The following is a 21,548-nucleotide window of genomic DNA, read 5'->3' on the forward strand; positions in this document are numbered from 1 at the left end:
GCGCTAGAGCGAGACCCTATATCAAAAAAAAAAAAAAAAAACAGCAAAAGAAAATATTAATGTGAAATTAAAATACAAAGATAAATGTTGCCATCTACCTTAAATATAAGGATGTTTAAAAAATAAAGTTTAAAAGTTGAAATCAAGATATCAAGTGCAATAACACATCCTAAACCAAAATAATTCAGTATCCCTTACACTCAAAATGCTGAAGTTCACTTCTGTTCCTTCCCACATCATCCTGCCTGGGCCCCTCCAGTCCCTTCATGGCTCCTCAGCCATTGAGGCTTACCTTCATCACTAGGACCTTCATCATGACTCTTACATCTGTGTCCTTTGCTCCCATGGTTACCACCAAACCTACCTGTGCACCACTAGACTCCTAGGTTAGTGCCACCTGCTTCCTGGCTGGTCAACTGGACTCACACTGGCCTTGATCCACATAAAGCCAGAGGCACAAAAGAGGCGCATGCATCTGAAGTTTGTTGCAGCAGCTGGAGGCCCCAACGGGCCCATTCCCTCTGTCTGTCTGTTCTTTCTCTTTCCCTCTCTTTCTCTCTCTCTCTCTCTCTCTTTCTCTCTCTCTCTCTCTCTCTGCCTCTCTTTCTGTCTCTCCTCCCTTGAAAATAAATAAATAAAAATATTTTTTAAAAGAAAATAATATCAAAATGCTTAGCTCATGTATTTCTATCTGACTTTAAGTACCCATTTCCTTCTACCCTTCCATGGTTAATTTTTGTTGGATCTACAATCATGTTCAACATAATGACATTTGTGCAATGATGAGCCACGTAATAGATGAGTGTGGATGTAGGAAATTATAATGGAGGTAGGGAATTCCTAGTGGCTCAATGCATTATTTCTGGAAACAAACTTACTACACTGTCAGCTGCATAACTTGGACAGTTGTGTACAATATAAAACATCTGGTAATGAGAATCACCTGTACTTACTATACTTTACTTTTTAGTATTTTGGAGTGCCCTCTAGCCTAAAAGGTTTATTGGTGGGATGTTATTGTTAGCTTCGTGGTAAAGCATTTGTCTAGCCCATGAAAGACCATGAATTTGATTCCCAGCACCATAAAGTAAAAGACTGGCTTATGTAAAACCATAAGCTATGCCCTACAATGCCACCAACAGCATCATACATCTTACATTTACTGCATCTCTTAGTTGTATCAAAAGGACATGTAGAGTGATTGTCATCTGCCATCTTGATTTGTGTGAGCACATGCTATTATGCTCACACAATACAGTCAGTGGACAGTGAGTTTCTCAGAACATAGCCCATAATTAGTGTATGTAATTCATGATCTAGTAAATGCTTCATGAGAACTGAGTCATAAAAGAAAATCAGATCACTGAATAAAAAGGATGTCCAAAAAATGTCAGCCTACTATGTATCACTTTCATCATCTGTAAAATAAAGATAATAATTATTTACCTCATGGATTTGTTGTAAGGATGAGTTAATACATGTGAAATTCTGAAAGTACCTGACATATTGTTGGTGATTAATAAATGCTATCTATAATCAGGACTTCCATACAATCCTTTAATTACAGTTCAAAGAAGGCTGAGGGTAGTCATTTTCAGGGTCCAGATGTTTGGAAAGCTAGTTATAGGCCCTCTGAGATAGCAGGCTGTGGGTGCCCCTTCATCTGCCTCAGGCCCATGTATCAGACTCTGAAGCACTCTAATTTGGATTTTCCCTCTACCTCCTCCCCACCTGTACTTATGATGCTCCACCACCTGGAATGTCTACCACTACACCCCACTTCTTGTGCGTATCTAAAGTCTATATCCTTTCGAGGCTTATTTTAAAAACTTCCGTTGTTACTATTCCTGACCAAGTGAGCAGCCACGCTGTATGTTGGCCATCACGTCATCAAAGCTTAAGTTGGTGATCAAAACTCCAATGCTCTTTTCCCCTAGGAATATGGCTACAGTTAGAGATATAAGCAAACTGTTGACTAGCTTATTGTACCATTTGATGACAAATGAGATGATGGTAAAAACACTAAGCATAAATGCTAAACTAAAGCACATTTTAAAAGATCCATAGGGATGAAGATGTGGCTTAGCAGTTAAAGTACTTGCCCTTAAAGCCTAATGACCCAGGTTTGATTCCCCAGGACCCACATAAGCCAGATGTACAAGGTGGCACATGCATCTGGAGTTTGTTTGCACTGCCTGGAAGCCCTGGCCTGCTCTCTCTCTCTCTTTCTCTTTTTGCCTCTCTCCCATAAATAAATAAATACAGAATTTGAGATCCTTATTAACCTTTCTCCTCTTGTCATTAGTCATTGCTCCTATCTAGTGTTTAACTCTGGAACACTAGAAACACTTGTGGAGAGCCTTATAAAAATACCCTGCACAGACTGATTTAAATGTTAAGGTAGAGTCTGGGTGTTGCTGTGTTTTTATGTTTCAAAGGCTCCCAGGCAACTCCAGTATTTATCCAGAGTTGAAAAGTATGCACCTACACAATCCTAGCTCTGAGACATGGGCAGCGCGTAGCAATCTAGGCTTCCTCTGAACCCTTCCTGCTGTGTGATGTTTGGCTGAGGATCAGGACTGGAAGTGTTTGCAGATACTCTCTCTTTGGCTAAATGTCAGCACTCCCCAGAAGTGTGTGGCAGAGGGGTATATGCACATGGTGAGATCTTGCTCTCCTCAGCCCCCAGCAAAGCTGGGCATTAGCAGGCAGCCTCATCCACTGACTCTGGTCTACTGTAAGTAATCCCATGCTTTATCCATGCCTTGAGGAAGAAGATTGAGACACAGAGGGATGAACTAGCTTCTCTATTTTGGCAACTTGGCTCTCCATTATTTGTTTTGGTATCAGACTACTGAACTTAATTAGCAATCACTCTTGGGGCTGGATTGAGTCTTTGAGTGTTGTTCCAATCTCTTTTACATATTTAATTAAGGTTATTCCTCAAAATTTTCAACCCATGCTATTCCTTCTTCCTTTTGTGTCACTTAAGAAAAATGGGATGAAATTAAAAACAAAAGTTATGACATGTATCTGGGAAATCACCACTGGGAATGCCTGTGACAGCAGTAGTATTATAAAAGCAATTAAAAATTCAATTTAGAGTTCATTATTGACTGTAAATTCAGTGTACCCAACCAGAAACAGTTTCATTACTAGCTAGGATGAGTGCAAGAATGCTGAACAGAGCATGCAGAAGGTAGTAAAAGGAAGATAGAACTCAACTGAGGTAGATTACCTAATCAATCACTTGTGTATTCAGCCACCATTATTTCTGCATCTAATAAACTTTGTTAAGTTTAAACAGTAAGGAATACAAATATAAAGACACAGAATCTGTTTTATTTTTTTGTGTTTGTTTGTTTGCTGTTACTGAAAATAAAACTCATGACTTTGCACATGCTAGTCAAGTACTCTACCACTGAACTACATATAAGATCCAATGAAGACATAAGTGAAGACTTCAAGGAAGAAAGAAACTTGAGTAGATTTTCAGAAGAAATAATTTTGTGAGACAGAGTAAGGAAAGGAGGTGGCATGAGGATGGGGAGGTAATTCTAGGACAAGATCACAGTAGACTGGTTCAGTGAGAGGCATGGGTGAATGAGCAACAGGAATCAGAGAATGACTATTTTAGCATGTAGAAAGCCAAAGACCAAGAATTCATAGTACACTGCATCTAAAAGTGTACTATGTTAACAGAAGAGAAACATCCCCAGTAGAGGATTGTTTCTCACTGGTCTTCTCATGCATGTATATACATCAACTTTTCATAATTAAAGGATATTGACTATGAAGATCATCTCATATATTCTCCTCTGATTACATTCCCCCAAAGCAATTTTCTGATTGGTGCTTAGCTTCTCATATAGACTCAGCACCTCCCCCCTCCAAAACAGAGTTGGTCAAGGAGAAGAGTCAGCTGGCCTAAGTTGATAAAGCAAGCAACAGACTGAAATCAGAAATTAATACCAAACATTCCTTTTGAGGATTGCCCTTAACTGATTAAGGAAGTTTCTTTTTATTTGAATATGATGATACAGTTTTCTAAAACATTTTTTTAAATATTAGGAACCAATGTTAAATTTTATTGAAGTTTTATGAACTATGAAAATAATCATATATTTTCCATCCTATTAATAGTGTATTACAGTATCAGTATAACAATACAAAACCAATCTGGAGTTCTTGAACTGAACTAAACTTGGATATGATATGTTATACTTTTTATATAATGCTGAATTTGATTCTAATATATGTTTAGGAATTTTGCTTTCATATTCATGGATAATATGGGACTGAAACCTCTTTGCTTATAATGTATTTTCCAGGCTTTTATATCAAGATCATGTTTCTCCATAAAACAAGTTAGTAATTATTACATACTTTATTATCATCTGAAGAGTTTGTTGCAAATGGCATTATTTCTTCTTTAAGTATTTGGTAGACTTTCTTAAAGTCCTTCCAACCTGTTTAACTGCCATTCTTAAATAAGCTGTATTTGGGGGTTGACTTTTGACTTTTTTTTTTTTTTTGACTTTTTGATTTCCTGATCTATAGTGCCTTTGTCTTCTTCTTCTGTAATTCCTGGGGGCAAGGTCTCATTTTGACCCAGGCTGACATGGAACCCATTAGAGAAGACAGAATATATAAAGTATAAGAAATGGTACCAGATCCAGTACAGTCCAATAAAGATAAGAACAAACTAAGAACAAACTAGTAAGAAGGTATGAATGGGAATTTCATGACATTTGGGACACTACGAAGAGATCAAATGTAAGAATTCAGGAAACAGTAGAAGAATTTCACTCCAAAGGTATAGTTGGTATTTTCAACAAAATAATAAAAGAAAATTTCCCACAAATAGGAAAAGAGATGCCAATAGGTATATAGGAAGCCTTTAGAACACAAAACAGACAAAACCAGGAAAGAACTTCCCATCATATTATAATTATAATTATACTACTAAACACACAAACCAAAGAAAATATACTGAAAGCAGTTAAAGAGAAATATCAAGTCACATATAAAGGCAAGCCCATAAAAATAACAAAAGATTACTCAACACAAACTTTAAAATCCTGAAGGGCTTGAAATTATGTATTTCAAGTTCTGAAGGATAACAATTGTCAACCAAGACTACTTTATCTAACAAAGCTATCCATCCAAATTGATGGAGAAATAAGGACATTTCACAACAAAAACAGGTTAAAGGAATATATGAACACTAAGCCAGTTTTATAGAAAGTACTCAAAGGGATCCTTCAGACTAGAGAGAAAGAAAAGCATACACATGAGGAAACAGGGAAAAAATAAACCATACTCAAATACTATTTAATACAAGAGAGTAAAGTAAAAACAGGAAGCACTGCAAAATAAGAATAACAGCAAGAATAAATATACATCTTTCAATAATAACTTTTTTTTTTTTTTGGTTTTTCGAGGTAGGATCTCATTCTAGCCCAGGTTGGCCTGGAATTCACTCTGTATCCTCAGGGTGGCCTCAAACTCATGACGATCCTCCTACCTCTGCCTCCCAAGTGCTAGGATGAAAAGTGTGTGCCACCACACCTGGCTAATAATAACTCTTAATATCAATGGCCTCAATGCCACAACCAAAACACACAGGCTTGAAGACTGGATTAAAAGACAGGATTCTTCTGTTTGTTGCCTCCAAGAAACCCACCTCTCCATAAAAGACAAACACCATCTTAGAGTGAAAGAATGGAAAATGACATTTTAAGCAAATGGGCCCAGAAAAAAAGCAAGTGTTACTATCCAAATATCTGACAGGGTAGAATTCAAACGAACACTAATTAGAAAAGATAAAGAAGGTCACTTTATATTTATTAAAGAAACAATTCAACAGGAGGACATTGCAATTCTAAATATTATACACCTAACATGGGTGCTCCCAATTCCATCATACACTATTAGACTTAAGGTCACAGAAAACACCAAGCACATTTGTAATGAGTGACTCCCACTCTCATCAATTGATAGGTCATTCCAGCAAAAATAAATAAACAAATAGAGAAAAATGTTCAGGCCCAGATGGATTTACCAGTGCATTTTACCATGCCTTCATGAAAGAAATAACACCAATGCTTCTTAAACTTTTTCATAAAATAGAAAAGGAAAGAAGTGAATGGGCATGCTAGGTCCTCCAGCCACTGCAAATGAACTCCAGACACATGTGTCATTTTGTGCATCTGGCTTACATGGGTACCAGGGAATCAAACCTGGTTCCTTAGGCTTCGCAAGAAAATGCCTTAGCCACTAACCATCTCTCCTACCCTGAGATTTTTAACTTTTAATCATAATAAAATGTCTCATTTATGTACCGTTTTTCACCCAACATATCAAAATATTGATACCAGAGCAATTTGCTTTGACTATTAGTAAAGCTACATTTATCAGATCCCTTTTGGCTGATGTTTACATGATATATCATTTTTTTTATTTTTCATTTTGAAGATTTCTATATACTTACATTTTACATGTGTCTCTTATAACTAGCAATTATTTTAAAATTCCATTCTGGTAATTCAAACAAAACATTTAGTTCATTTAAACACTATTATTAACAACATATCTGGGGCTACATTTGCTGTCTTATTATGTTTCCTATTTGTACTACAGTTAAATGTACATTATGTACTGACAGCCTTTCAGGCATGGCTTTTATAGCAAGTTTATTATTCAGTGAAAAATTTCCAAAAGATTTTAAGAATGCACTTTGAATTAACCAACTTCGTCTGATTTATAGACTTGTAACAGAACTTTATACTAATTCTGTTGTATTTAGGGTGTATTTGGATGATGCTTCTAGAAGGGGCTCCACAGTGAAGCAAACCAGGTATTTGCCTAAGCCCTCACCTGCTTCTGTGCAAGGAAATCACTAGTCACAATACTCTGCAGCTCAGCTTAGGACATGCACTTCCTGCTTCACTAATATACTATAGGAATCAAATGTGCACATCTTTTCAGTGTCTTAAAGGAGCATTTTATCTGCAAAATATCTTAAAATACATTACAGTGACTTACTGAATAACTAGTTGAGGCACTGATGTCTTATTCTATGTTTCCTCTCATCTAGAAGGACATCTTTTAGCATAGCTCACCTGGCCTAACTTCCTTTTTTCACTCGCCCCCAGGTTACTCTATTCCTTCTGCTATGAGATATATGAGAAGAAGCCTGTGGTTCTGCCTTTGGCTGGACATGTAAATCTGCCTATTTTTAAGGTTTGGTTTTAGAAAGCCTACTATTGTCCTATATACCTAGGCTATACCAGCTTTGCCAGTAATAAGATGATACTTTTGTCTTCACCTACCATTCCTTTGATTTGCCTATCAGTTGTTTCAGAACTTAATCTAGGAAGAGAGTATTGTGTAGTGATTCTACTTGCTAAGTAGCGACCACATGTACAGCAGCTGGTAGGACCTAAAGGATATCCCTGGACAGCAAGAACAGGTACGATAAGTAATCAAGATGTTTGTATTTGCTGATACTTGATATATGGACCAATCTAAGAGAAGTCCACCCGGCAGAGTTGATCAATTCCCTGATCAGGTAATTGTCTCCCTATGAGTCATACTTAGACACACCTTTACGGGCACAAGCTTTTAAAACTCCGTGACTCTGATGGTCACCTTCGTGATCAGCATAGATCAATTTTAAAGGAACCTTGCCCATATCACCTTCCACCCCTAAATTCACTATATAGTTAATTCAACAAATTTTAATACCTACCACATTCCAGACTCAGTTCTAGGACATTGGGACACAGCAGCAAACAAAGTCCCAACTCTCACGTTGCTCAGATTCTAGTCAAATTTAAAAAGACAAGTGCAACAAAGAAAATCAAGCTCTCCTCCAGCAAGCAAGATATGGCAAGGGAAGAAGACCGGCAGCTGGTACCTGCTGCCGTAAAGAAGCAGGAAGCCAACACGGTCGTAAATCCTGTTTGGGAAAAGGCCCAAGAGTTTTGGCATTGGTGAGTAAGAAATAGATGTAAGCTTTCCAATGTTTCTCCAGAGGAAAATGGGAACTTAGTGGGGGTCATGTCACACATTTTGAGGAGTTTTTATGAGGGCATCATTAAGCCTAAGGATTGGAATTCCACTTTCTTAAAAGTTAATCTCAGCTGTTAACCCTCCTTCTCCCCCAAGGTAGGGATGGTGTTGGTATTCAGGTCCCTGGCAATGTCTGTAGAGGTCCATGGGACAGTGGTCTTTGGGTATTTGGCCTTCAAACACTGGCTCCCAGTACAGGCATCTTGACTTGTTCAGGAAGAAAGGAATTAGCAGGATCTTGGGCTCTTGTGTGCAAATGACGCAAAAGAATATTTGCTCAGAAAGACAACGATGACATCTTAAACCCCAAGATCACTGATGCACCACAAGCAGCAGCAGCAGAAGAAGGGGAAGAAGATGGAGGAGGAAGAAGGAAGAGGAAGAAATCGAGTGGGATAAATGGGAATGGAGGCTGTGGGTTGGAGTGCTGTGTTACACAGTGGTAAGGGAAGAGCACTCAGCTAAAGACACAAAGAACTGAACACAGACAACCAAGGAGTTGAGATGGGCGCGGGAGCGCAGGCATGGGCTGGAGCACAGCAAGAAGGAGAAAGACAAGGACATGAGATCAGAGAAGTAGGTGGAAACCAATTCCCCTGGGCCTGTAAGAGGGCAGGCATGTTACTTAGCATGTGATAAGCCATTGGGCCACTGGCCCTGCCATCTTCTCATACCTTAGGGATATACAGACTCAGGCTAAGATCACAGGGACCCACTGCTCCTTATGTCCCACTTCAAGCAGGAATTTGTTAAACAGAATGACTCAAAGGCTGAACACCCATGGCACATAGAGCAGGTGGTCACTCCTTCTTACACTAGACTCAACCCAAAACTCTCCTGGTTCCAATCAGGCTCTCCATTTATCATTTCCTCCGTGACCTCTGTGAATTTCTCCACTACCTCTTGTTTTCTGTTTGGTACAATCTGGGATGCTCTTTGCCTGCTACCACAGAAAATAGCTTGTCACTGTAGTCATTACTCTGAGCTCACAAATAGTTTTACATGTCCTAGCCTCCCCTGAGTCAGATGTCCCCAGGTGATAGCCAAATGAGCAAGTTGTAGTCAAGGAAAAGTAAGCGCTAGTGATGTATGCTATTTCAGGCAGGACCACTACGGTTTCCCTGGTGGAAGCCTAGTTCTTTCTCCTGTGCACAGCTTGGTGCATGGCAGTCGTAAACACCGCATGCTCAAGATGGCACAGCCAAGCAAGGCAAGGTGCTTCCGTCCCAGAGTCATCGCTCGCAGAAGAGTCGCCCAGCCAGAAATAACTTGTACTCTTAAATGAGCTAAAGAGAAACTTTTATTATACTAACTCACTGAAATGTGGTGGGTTCATTATCAAAACAGCTAGTGGTGCCTCGGCTAACATAATCCCTAACTAATGCACCTCAATCGCCATTAAACACCTCACCCCAACATTAAACATCTGCATTCCCTGACATAGAAAAAGGGTTTTTACTGGGGTGGAAAGGCCTAAGAGAGATCAGAGGAAGAGATTGAATAAAGGAAAGGAGGGTTAATCAAAATCTAAGAGGGTATGAATAAAAGAGTATGAGTGGGCACACCAGGACCTTCACGTGCTACAAAAGGAGCTCCAGACACATGCACCACCTTGTGCATCTGGCTTGTGTGGGTTCTGGGGGATCAAACCTGGGTCCTTTGGCTTTGCAGAGAAGCCTCTTAAACTGCTAACCATCTCTCCAGCCTACACACATAATTTTTTTGTTGTTGTTGTTTTTTGTTTTTTTGAGGTAGGGTCTCACTCTGGTCCAGGCTGATCTGGAATTAACTCTGCCATCTCAGGGTGGCCTTGAACTCATGGCAATCCTCCTACCTCTGCCTCCCGAGTGCTGGGATTAAAGGCGTGCGCCACCACGCCCGGCAGACACATAATTTTTAATGGCAAAAGTAAATGAAAACATTTTGTTATATAAAGTAATCTGCCAGGTGTGGTGGCACATGCCCTTAATCCCATCACTCGGAAGGCAGAGGTAGGAGAATCCTACCTGAGACTATATAGTGAATTCCAGGTCAGCCTGCACTAGAGTGACAACCGGCCTCAAAAAACAAAAATAAAAACAAAAAAGTAAGTTAGTACCTAGGGAGTTTCTTTTAAAAATTCAAAAATAAAAATAAAAACTGACCCTGACAAAATAAATAATAGAAGTTTTATTTTTAAGTTTTAGTAAGTAGGGCCAGGCAAGGTGCTCAGGAGACAGAAGTAGGCGAATTGCTGCAAGTTTGAAACCAGCCTGTAACTGCAGAGTGAGTGCCAAGTCAGCCTGAGCTACAGTGAGACTCTACTTCAAAAAAAAAACCCAAAAAGTTGAAAATTAAGTTTTAACAAGTACCCTTAAAGTGCAAAGTCATGGGACTTAGAAAAGGAACAAAACAGTTTTCCCCTTTTACGAACTTGGAGGCTAATATGGAAATATGTCTACAAACATATGATGATACCTACATCAACAGAATGTGCAAACGGCGCCAGATATGGTACAGAGAAGGCAATTTTTCCATCTTTGGGAGCAAGTGTGGTAGACCGTGTGACTATGAGAAGTGTGGTGCGGAAATATCACCACAGAGTATAAAAGTTGACGCAATGTTCACAAATAAAAACGAGTGTTCCAGGGGCTGAGGAGATGGTTACAGGTTGCTGACCTGAGTTCAGTCCTCAACGCCACGTAGAGCCAGACACAAAGCAGCTATAACCCAGTGCAGGGGGTGGGGCCAGGGGTCTCCAGAACCCTCTGAGCAGCAGTTGTGGCAGCAAGACGTACCACATCTCAAAAGCGTATGGAAGGGGAGGAGAAATACCCCAAGCTCTGACCTCCACATGTGCTCTGGGACATGTGTACACCTATAAACACACACACAACACTAATAAAAATAGAAAAATACTAGGGCTGGAGAGATGGCTTAGTGGTTAAGGCACTTGCCTGTGAAGTCTAAGGACTCATATTCGACTCTTCTTCAGATCCCATGTAAGCCAGACGCACAAGGTGACACAAGCATGCAAGAGTCACAGATGCTCACAAGACGACGTGCACGTCTGGAGTTTGATTACAGTGGCTGGAGGCCTTGACATGCCAGTTCTCTCCCTCTCTCTCTCTTGCTCTCACTCTCTCACATGAAAAAGAAAAAAGTCTGTTTGGCTTTCCTCATGAAAAAAAAAACAGAAAAGTACTAGAAAATGAATTTTATAGGAGGACCAGGTTGCAGGTAATTGAAAGCAACTCAGGTAAAAGGGAAAACATGTGCAAAAGGAGGAACAGGTGGAACGATGGGTGCTTTGGGCACCTTCGCCAAAAGTCTATAATTATCTGGAAAGTTGTGACTCAGGGGCATCAATGTCAGCATTATGTAGACACTTGCAAATGCCACTCCAGCCTGCAAGCAGAGTGAAGACCACCTATCACCCTGACTTTCCCAAGGCTTTTGTTCCGCCTCATAGTCAATGACGAGCTGCGCATATATTTGGCATTAGCAGCTGAAAGTAACTTGATTCATAAGGCATATGCCTGACCTTGACGTAGAAAACATTTTATTTTGCTTTACACACACATGCATATATACACATTTTTTAATTTTAGTTATACAAGCAAATAAAAAATTTTGTTGAACTAAAAAGTAACCTAGGGGGCTGGAGAGATAGCTTAGCAGTTAAGTGCTTGCCTGTGAAGCCTAAGGACCCCAGTTCGAGGCTTGATTCCCCAGGACCCATGTTAGCCAGATGCACAAGGGGAAGCATGCATATGGAGTTCATTGGCAGTGGCTGGAGACCTTGACACGCCCATTCTCTCTGTCTCTCTGTCTCTCTCTCTCTCTCTCTCTCCCTCTATCTATCTATCTATCTATCTATCTATCTATCTATCTATCTCTATCTGCCTCTTTCTCTCCCTGTCTGTTGCTCTCAAATAAATAAATAAAAATGAACAAAAAAAAATTTTTTTAAGTAACCTACGGGCTAGAGAGAGATTGCTTAGTGGTTAAGGTACTAGCCTGCAAAGCTTAAAGATCCAGGTTCGATTCTCCAGTACCCACGTAAAACAGATGCATGAGGTGATACATGCATCTGGAATTCATTTGTAGTGGCTAGAGGTCCTGGCATGCCCATTCTCTCTAACTGCCTCTATCTCTCTCTCCTTCAAATACATAAAAAAATATACATTTTAATTAAAAGAAAGTAATGACCTGGGTGTGGTGGTACATGCCTTTAATCTCAGTACTCAGGAGGCAGAGGTAGGAGGATCATGAGTTCAAGGCCACCCTGAGACTACATAGTGAATTCCAAGTCAGCCTGGGCCAGAGTGAGACTGTACCTCAAAAAAACAAAACAAAACATAAAAAGTAATCTAGGACTGGAAAGATGGCTCACACTTAAAGGCTCTTGCTTGCAAAGCCTTCTGTCCTGGGTTCAATTCCCCAGTAGCCACATAAAGTCAGAGACACAAAGTGGCTCGTATGTCTGGAGTCTGCAGCGGTGAGAGGCCCTGGCACACCCATTCTCATTTTTTTTACTCTCTCCCTTTCTCTCCTCCTTCACAAGTAAATAAATATTTTTTTAAGTAACCTATAGAGCTGTAGTTTAGCTCAGGTCAGGAGTGCAATGTGTGCTTAGCATACACAAGTCCCTGGATTTAAACCCCAATACACACACACACATGTACTCTAACATGGACAGCATATCCTTTAATTACCACTACCCATCTCTGACCAATTATCAGAGAAAGACTTCTCTCCAGCTGCTCAACTGTTTTTTAAAAAGACCATAACTATAACTCCTAAAAGCATGAATTAAAAGGTTAATTGGTTCAAAACTTAGGAACAGATAAAGAAGTAACCCATTTGACAATAGGACATTTCAAAATAGTAACTCTCCTCCTCCTCAAGCAGAACGCTGCATGGGAGCCATATACATAAATGGTCCTCTCTCTCTCTCTCTCTGTCTCGCTCTCTCTCTCCCTGTCTCTCTCGCTCTCTCTCACTCTTGCTCTCACTCTCGCTCTGTGTGTGTGTGTGAGAGAGAGCGAGCGAGCATTCATGTTTTGTTTCTTTGAAGTGGTTTTCACTGTGTTGCCCAAGCTGACCTGTAACTCATAATCCTTCTTCCTCAGTCTCCTGAGCTCTTGAATTGCAGATGCACCATCAGACCCAGCTAAATTCTCCATTTAGTTCAAGCAGGGTATGTCTACCCCATAGTGGTGGTGACCCAAACAGAACTCTGAAATTGCATAAATCACTTGTCTGTCCAGAGTGAGAAAGAGTAATGTAGGGACCTGGGGAAAAGGCTTAGCAGCAATGCACTTGCCAAGTAAGGTCCCAGGTTCGATCCCCTAGCACTCTCAGGTAAGCCAGATGCCCATGGTGGTGCATGCATCTGGAGCTTGCTTGCAGTGGCTAGAGGCCCTCACGTGCCCATTCTCTCCCCCTCCCATAAATAGGTATAAAAAAATAAAAAGAGTAATGTCTATTTTAGCATTGTATTCATTTATAAATTCTTACTGGTCATGGGTGTGTGTAATGACTCAGTTTCATATACTGCAAGCAAACATTTGAATCTACTAGATTTAATCTACGAACAATCAAAATCTCTTCCACTGCCAGATATTGTAAAACAAACCTGTAACACCAGTATTCAGGAGGCAGTAGCAGAAGGAATCCAAGCTTTTTAAAATTTTATTTTATAAATAACAGGATATACTCTTATATCCCCTCTCCCTGGCTCATGTTACCCTAGGGACTCTTCTCAGTGGTGTTATGGTATTCACTGTGGGGTCATGAAGGCCTCAGTCAGTCCCTGTGGAGTAATGGGGGAAATCCAAATTTTTTAGCCCAGAGTCATATAGTGAAATTCTGTCTCAAAAATCAAGGGCAGAGGGCTGGAGAGATGGCTTAGCGGTTAAGCGCTCGCCTGTGAAGCCTATGGACCTCGGTTCGAGGCTCAGTTCCCCAGGTCCCACGTTAGCCAGATGCACAAGGGGGTGCACGCGTCTGGAGTTTGTTTGCAGTGGCTGGAAGCCCTGGCGCGCCCATTCTCTCTCTCTCCTTCTATCTGTCTTTAAAAAAAAACAAGGGCAGAGCAGGACATGGTGGTGCACACCTTTAACCCCAGCACTTGGGAAGCAGAGATAAAAGGATTGCTGTGAGTTCAAGGCCACCCTGAGACTACAGAGTGAATTCCAGGTCAGCCTGGGCTACAGCAAAAAGAAAACAAAGTCACAGGCGGGGGGGCGGGTAAAGCACCTGTGTAGCATGCACAAAGTGGCCTGGGTTTGATCATTGGCACTGTCAAACAACAACAAAAAAATTATCCAGGGTATATTACCTTATTAGGTGTATTATCCAAAGACTGTCAAAATTAAGAGTGAAGAGAAAGATTAATGAAAAACCAAGGAGGAGAGGGAAGAAAACAGCTCCCTTACTGATCTTAGTAATCTTCCATATATTTCATACTTTAGAAACAATATTTATTTTTAAAAACCCAGACTTTGTGTCTGTAGCATAGATCTATTGCCTTTCCTATACACTCCTCATTCTTGTTTCCCCAGGAAGCTATTGTTAGAGTTTATGAAAACAGGTTAAATATTCATAAAAAGTCTGTCCTGATTTTTACAAGTATTTGAATCCAGCTCTTATACATTCAGGGTCCTGTGCCATTCATTCATTCGCACCCAGGGTCAGCAAGATGGGGACCAGCCATCTCGTTTCCCTTTGCACATGGCTACGGCGGGTAGAGCCAGTGTTCTAGCACCTACTAAACTGAGTGGCATTTACTTATTATAGGGAAGAACAGGCAAGCTACACGCATGTGTGCAGATTGCTCAGCAGAGGGTAACACGGTCATGATTCTTTACTCATTCTTTCTCTCTCTCTCTTGAGGTAGGGTCTCACTCTAGCCCAAGCTGATCTGGAACTCACTCTGTAGTCCCAGGCTGGCCTTGAACTCACAATGATCCAACTACCTCTGCCTCCCAAGTGCTGGGATCAAAGATGTGTGCCACCATGCCCAGCTCTATTCATTTGTTCTTAATTCTTTTTTTTTTATTATTTTTTAAGCTTTTTTATTGACATCTTCTATAATTGTAGACAATTAACCATGATAATTCCTTCCCTTCCCATACTTTCCCCTACACAAATCCACTCTCCATCATATCCCCTCCTCCTCTCAATCAGAATCTCTTTTATTTTGATGTCATCATCTTTTCCTCCTATTATGAGGGTCCTGTATTGGTATCACCAGGCACCGTGAGGTCATGGATACCCAGGCCTGTTTATGTCTAGAAGATTACATTGTAAGCAGTCCTACCCTTCCTTTGGCTCTTACATTCTTTTGAACCCCTCTTCCATAATGGATTTTTTTTTTAATATTAGATGATTTAACATCCTTCAGGATCCTCTGAAGTGTCAAATCTGGGGTAGAAGGCATTCTTTCCTACAAACAGCTCCATATTTGCTTTTTTCATGACTTGAAATCCAGTTGAGATCAATTCAGTGAGTACTTTGTAACTTGAGACTGTCAGCACTGGAGTGTTGGTTAAGAAGGGGATGCTGCTGTCATGGAGAAGGGAAATGTGGGAGCAGTGGGTGGGCTCTCCTGGGCCTGTCTGATGAACCTCGGAGAGATTCTATTGGAGGCATAGGTGGGCACCATCTAGACATGGGAAGAAGCTCCTTTGAGAACCTTCCAAGCACTGCATTGTAGATGGAAAGTGCTCACACTGAAAATTCTGGCTGATCACAACTACATATCTTCTCTTTAATTTCCAAGTGCTCCTTTCCTGAATTTTCATCTAGTCCCAAAACTAAACTGTTGATAATCCACCCAGGAAAATTAATCATGATGTCATTGTTACTGACAACTTCTCAGATATTTTCTGCTAGATTAACTGTAGATGATAACTCATTAACACCATCAGTTTTCTATAAATGCAGTATTAATTTTTTTCTTTGTGCATTACACAAAATGTTTATTCCCAACTCCCATTTTTTTTCTTTATCCTCAAAGTAATGATCTGAAAAGTATGTGTGAAAAACCTCATCTGGTTTTGCCTTTTTTTTTTTTAAGTAGCTAATTGTCCTCTGCAGTGAAGAGAATTGGAACCTGAAAGATTCTTCTCTCGAGAACACAATTTCCAGAGAGTTTGGGCAGAAGTACCATGTGGGGGTGGAAAATGCTGCATAAACCATATGTTGTTACAAGAAAATTTCAGTGGCAGGGATGGGATACCTTCCAGAGAGTTTTTCCCAGAGAGACCACTGATGCCTCTCAAACAATACAATCTATTGCCAAAGTTCTTGGCAGCCCACCAGAATGAGAGGGTAAGAACCTCTTGCTGAAGACTCCATATGCTTGGCCTGAAGGTCACTGAGAAAAAAACTAGAGCTGAGCTGGAAGCCTTCTCTAAGGATTAGCTGTCTTGGTGCTGGAAAGACCTATGCAGCCTATTGGGGGAGAAAAGATATCGATGGTCTTACCCAGCAGTGGACCCTGCAAGCTTTATGACGGGCCAGCCAGGCCAAATGATGCAATTATGGCATGCCTATTATGGGGGAAAACAACTACTGTCTGATTGGATTTGACGCCCACTCTGTGGGAGGAAATGCATGCCTGGTACTGAAAACCTAATCAAGAACCTATGGCTGGGGAGGTCATGACCTCTGGGAGAAAGGTACTACTGTTGTTGTTAGGCTACCTGGATATATTATGCCCAATAAATTTCCCTTTAAATATTTAAGCTGATGTCCATGTATTAATGCTACTCTCGCCTTTGGTTACAGAAGCTTCTTTTTTCAGTTGGCAGTGACTACTGGGTAGTCTCAAAACTCATCAAAGTTCTGAGAAGTGACAGTGGAGTGTTTGGCACTAAGGGATATGTCTCTCACACCCTCAAAGGCTCAGGGACCAGTGCAGAAAGGTGACAGAAAGAATGTAAGAGCCAAAGGATAGGAAGGAGTACTTTGAAATACTGTCTTCCAAACACAAAGTGGCCCATGTATTCATGACCTCAGAGCGGCTGACATTACCTACACAAGACCTGCATAATATGAAGGCAATAATAATAATAATAACAATAACATCAAAATAGAAGAATGTCCAGTTGGGAAGTGTTGCAGTCAGGATCGAATTGCTGGCAGAAATCACTCAACCAAGAGCAGCTTGTGGGAAAAAAAGATTTATTTTGGCTTACAGACTCAAGGGGAAGCTCCATGATGGCAGGGAAAATGATGACATGAGCAGACGGTGGACATCACCTCCTTACCAACATCAGGTGGACAACAGCAATAGGAGAGTGTGACAGGCACTGGCAAGGAGAAACTGGCTATAAGCCCACCCCCAACAATACACTCCTCCAGGTGGCTTTAATTTCCAATTGTCATCAGCTGGGGAACCTAGCATTCCGAACACCTAAGTTTATGAGGGACACCTGAATCAAACCACCACATTGTGCTCCTGGCCCCCATAAACTAATAACCACCCATGATGTAAAATGCAATGCATTCATCCATATTTAAAAGTCCCCATAGTTTTTATCAGTCCTAATGATGTTCAAAAACATTGCCATAGTCCAAGATCTTTTAACTGAGCCATAATACCATAAAAGAAAATCCCCCCAAAACCCATAATGGCACAGAATAAACATTCATACTGCCAAAAATAGCACTGAGCATAGCAAAGAAATATTCAACCAATACAAGATTTGAAACAACCAGAGCAAACATCAAACTCTGTGGCTCCAAGTCCAACAACTGTAGTCAGTAATAAATCTCCAAGTCCAATAATTCTAACCAATGACAAGTCTCTGGAGTTCCAATTCCACCCCTCCAGATAGGCTACTCACAGTCCCGGAAAACTTCATCTGGGGCCGGCAACCTTCCTTAGCAGACATCTTGTGGCCCCGGCATCTACACTGGGTCTCTACTGCAACCCACGGTTTATCCTCATGGCTCCACTGGGTCTCCATGCAGGCATCCAGCAAACCTGCTTCACACTGCCCATGACCATTTCCAAAACACAAGGCCATTTTGCAAATTCAATGACCCTCTCATTCCTGCATTTCTTAAACTCCATAATACCAGGTGGGGTGCCAATTTGTTAATCCAGAGGAAAATAAAGCAGACTTTGAAGAACAGGGCACTCCTTCAGCATTCAAGCCCCTTTAAAAGATTTCATTCTTTCTGTTGTCCCAATGCAGGTCAGCTGGCCCCATCTCAATGGGTATAATCTCTCACACAAATACAGCTGAACAGGAAAAAGTTTAGGCCCAAAGATTTCTTACTGTGCCATATCCCTCTGCTCACACCAGTCCATTTTTACACAATGCAACCCTGCACAAATTCTCAGGACACAGGCATAACAGCAAGCCTCTCACAGAAACTGCTTCTAGCCCAACTCAGGTAAAGCTTTCTCATCCTCATAAGCCAAACTTCACAGTCCATAGTTCTTGGTGAATTCAGGTCTTTCAACTCTGACCAGAATAGTCCATCAAGCTGTGCTTACAGCCCTGTGAGGAATCTCTTAGGCCAAGGTTTCAAATCCTTCCACATTCCTCTTGAAAATCAGCTCCAAAAGGCCAAAGCCACAGTCTAGCAGCAATGCCACTCTCAGTACCAACATTACTGTTGCAGTTGGGTTTGCATTGCTGTCAGAAATCACCCAACAAAGAACAGCTTGTGGGGAAAAAGGATTTATTTTGGCTTACAGACTCAAGGGGAAGCTCCATGATGGCAGGGAAAATGATGGCATGAGCAGAGGGTGGACATCACCCCCTCACCAACATCAGGTGGACAACAGCAATAGGAGAGTGTGCCAAACACTGGCATGGGGAAACTGGCTATAACACCCATAAACCCACCCCCAACAATACACCACCTCCAAGAGGCTTTAATTTTCAATTGCCTTCAGCTGGGAAACATAGTATTCAGAACACCTAAGTTTATGGGGGACATCTGAATCAAACCACCACAGAAGGAAGGGTTCAGTGGAAGGGGATAAGGGGGAGGGGAAAAGGAGGGTAGTGGGGATTGTGATCAGGGTATATTGTGAATATGTATCTAACAGTTTTTTTTGTTTTGTTTTGTTTTGGTTTGGTTTGGTTTGGTTTTCCAAGGTAGGGTCTCTCTCTAGCTCAGGCTGACCTGGAATTCACTATGCAATCTCAGGGTGGCCTCGAACTCATGGTGATCCTCCTACCTCTGCCTCAATCTGCTGGGATTAACGGCTTGCACCACCATACCCGGCTCAAACAGAGTTTTTTATATGAACACAATTACACTCCTCATCAACTTTCCAGCAATGTCTAGGTATTTTATGTTCTTAATCTTTTTCTATTGACAATACTAAATTCAATTCAGCCCTGATCTGGTGGTGGCTGCTGGGTTCCTCAGATGTTCAAAGAAGATACACAGAGCTGACAAATGAGGATTAGTCACAAGACCCATCAGATGACCACGCCATTAGGCTCAGGCACACCAGCAGGAGAAAGAGGGAAAGGCACAGAGCAGAAGATGCCTCACTGAAAACACAATAGGCTGAAAAGTCAAATTCATCAGAGGAAGTCTCCAAAATTCCACAGAGAAAAAGAAACAGAGATTCAATGAAATCCCTGTTGGCACACTAAGAAGTAACTTGCTGGTAACATGTAAAACCAGATCTCAAAATTGGAAGTCAGAAAACCAGATCCGATAGTTTAACTTGTTTTTCTGAAAGACCCTGTTGGGATAAATGGAATTACTATAAATTTTTGCATCACCCGAATGATTTTTATAAGACATTAAGATACTTAGATATCTCTGAAGCCATTCTAAAAATTAAGATGGATTTCCCACAGTATTCTCTAATTAAACACCCACACAAGAAAAAGTACAAAATTCCAATTGTAAAAAAAAAATCTACACTTTATTCAGTAAAATGTTTTAAACCAGCATAATAACACAGACAACAACTGCTAATACTATTTTCTCAACTTTCAGATAATTGTGGGTATTTTCTTTATATCACACAAAACCTGATACTAGATTTTTTTAATGTATATTTATTTAAATATATATATAATTTAAATATATGTGAGTTACAATGTGTAATTTTTCCAAGCCATATATATACATATTTATCTTCAGATTTTTCCTCCAGGTAGTTGGCACCAGTATTTCTACCAGAAGAGTTGTGACAGCCTTACATTCTGACCCATACTCTTATCAACACTGGGCACATACAAACCCTGTCTTGATAGCTATTTTGAGAAAATCAGTGTGTGAGTGAACTGGCTCTTTGTGAAGTCATTGACTTGTAGGATGAACTTCAGTACCAGAAATTTCCTGGAATCCTGTGCTGACAAGTACTTTGTTGATAATTCTACCACAGTGTTTACTGCTATTTTGCATTATTATAGTTAGTATTTGCCATGTGTCTTCTTTTTTTTTTTTTTTTTCAATGTGTCTTCTATTTGCCAGTAAGTTTCTTGAGAGGGAAACCCTGTCTCCGTATTTTAATATATACACAATGTCCAAGGGATTGAAGACAGCATGGAGGAGTGGTAGAAATTGCGTTTTCACCAAGAGGCCCAGGTTTCACTACTCACAGTGTATGCTATGGTCTGAAGTCTCCGAACTTCAGATGTTGAAAACTGATCACTAATGCGACAGCATGGAGAGAATGAGGGACCCGGGCATGAGGGTGGGCCTCATCCATGGGGTCAGCAACCTTAAAAGAGACGGAAGGGTGGCTTTGTTCCTCCCACCACATACGCACACAGCAGAAAGGCGCCGCCTCTCACCCAGCACTGCATCATAAACACCTTGGTCTTGGACTTCCCAGTCTCCAGAACTGGGAGCAGTCAAGTTCTGATGTCTTTACATTACCTACTGTGGGTGCCTCTTAAGCAGGATGTGCAGTAACACACTGTGAATCAGGCAAATTCCTCCCTCCCTCCTCTCCTCAGCTTGAAGATCCTCAGTTAAACAGGAAGACTACCACCTACTTCATCAGGCAGCTACCTTCAAACAATATGCGCACTGGACACGGGACACACGCCTTTCATCCCAGCACTCTTGGGAGGCAGAGGTGGCAGGATCTCTGAGTTTAAGGCCAGCCTGGAACCACAGCGTGAGTGCCAGGAGGGCCTGGGCTAGAGTGAGACCCTGCTAAAAGATATGTGCAAAACCCAGGCTGACAATAGTTTGGCTTAATAATTGTTCATGTTTATGATGACATGAAAGTGGTATGTATTCTATAGAAAGCATACTTCCCATTTTGAATTTTGATCTTTTCTGTGTCTGACACTCGTGATGCTAGGCAGTGACAGCAAGCCACACCCCCAGCGGCCGGGCTGTGTATCAGGAGGGAAAGCGATGAACACCGCAGCGCACTGCACTGCCAATCCACACTTAGTAGGTGTGTCAGATGCACTTGTGCAGCACACTACACTGCCAAGCCACACTTAGTAGGTGTGTCAGATGCACTTGTGCAGCGCACT

At 41.1% G+C, this 21,548-nt stretch overlaps 1 protein-coding gene and 1 non-coding gene across 2 annotated transcripts in view; one reads left to right on the forward strand and one right to left on the reverse strand.

Annotated features, from left to right (window-relative positions):
- Positions 1–21,548, reverse strand: part of Cmya5 (cardiomyopathy associated 5) — a 106,700-nt gene that overhangs the window by 66,393 nt on the left and 18,759 nt on the right. The gene's annotated exons all lie outside the window — the stretch shown is intronic.
- On the forward strand, positions 8,328–8,399 carry LOC123454936. The gene has a single exon (XR_006633580.1). It is a non-coding gene; the product is annotated as a small nucleolar RNA SNORD24 (small nucleolar RNA).

The sequence above is a fragment of the Jaculus jaculus genome, chromosome 14, assembly GCF_020740685.1.
Source record: "Jaculus jaculus isolate mJacJac1 chromosome 14, mJacJac1.mat.Y.cur, whole genome shotgun sequence".
In the NCBI taxonomy this organism is placed as follows: Eukaryota; Metazoa; Chordata; class Mammalia; order Rodentia; family Dipodidae; genus Jaculus; species Jaculus jaculus.